Here is a 995-nt window from a genome sequence, read left to right as displayed (position 1 = left end):
TATATGTGTGTGTTATCTGGTATCAACTTTTCATCTGTACACCCTCCATTTATTTCTTTGTAGAATCTCTTCTAATCTACTCTGAATAACCTATTCTGCTGGTATCTCTTCATTTTTTGGTCGTATCTTACCCTCTTCGATTTCTTTGCAACGAGGTGCTGCTTCAGCTCCCCCATGACTACTTTCAGGCCCTTTCTTTCAATATCATACTTCCTGTTCAGTGTCCAGGATTCGCTTTTAAGCTCCCACTTCTCTTTTCGGTCTAACACAGAAATGTCCTTCGAGAATATATCTAAGACTACCTGTATTCTTCTTTTCCAGTATGGATCTTTTCTTTTGTCACTCCCTTTATATTTCTTTTTTCTTCACATCAACACTCACATTGTCTGCTACAGGAATACGTGCTGCCTTAATCAAATTATTTGTTTCTGTGATGTTTTTTTGTAAGGGACCAGCACATACGGTGTAAATGGAACAAACAAATAAATGCTGTGGTCATGGAGTATTACTACACGAGGAACTCCGTAGATGAAAATCGTGTTCATCTTAGGGGATACCGACAACGTATGTATGATCAATGGGTATTGGAAAACAGCAGCTGAGGAATCGATGAAAATAGAGCTCCTACTCATAAAAGTAGTCTCATAGCACAAAACAGGTGAAATCTTGAAATGAAACTGAATAATGACACACACATACATACAGGCACACGTACATACATACATACATACATACATACTTACATACAGGCATACCTACATGCATACATACATACATACATTCATACATGCATGCATGCATACATCCATTCATACATACGTACATACATACATACATACATGCATACATACATACATACATACATTCATACATACATTCATACATACGTACATACATACATACATACATTCATACATACATACATACATACATACAGGTATAGGTACATACATACATACATACATACATACGTACGTACGTACATACATACATAC

This window comes from Octopus bimaculoides, chromosome 8 (assembly GCF_001194135.2).
Source record: "Octopus bimaculoides isolate UCB-OBI-ISO-001 chromosome 8, ASM119413v2, whole genome shotgun sequence".
NCBI lineage: Eukaryota > Metazoa > Mollusca > Cephalopoda > Octopoda > Octopodidae > Octopus > Octopus bimaculoides.
Note: the sequence above shows the minus strand (reverse complement) of the source record.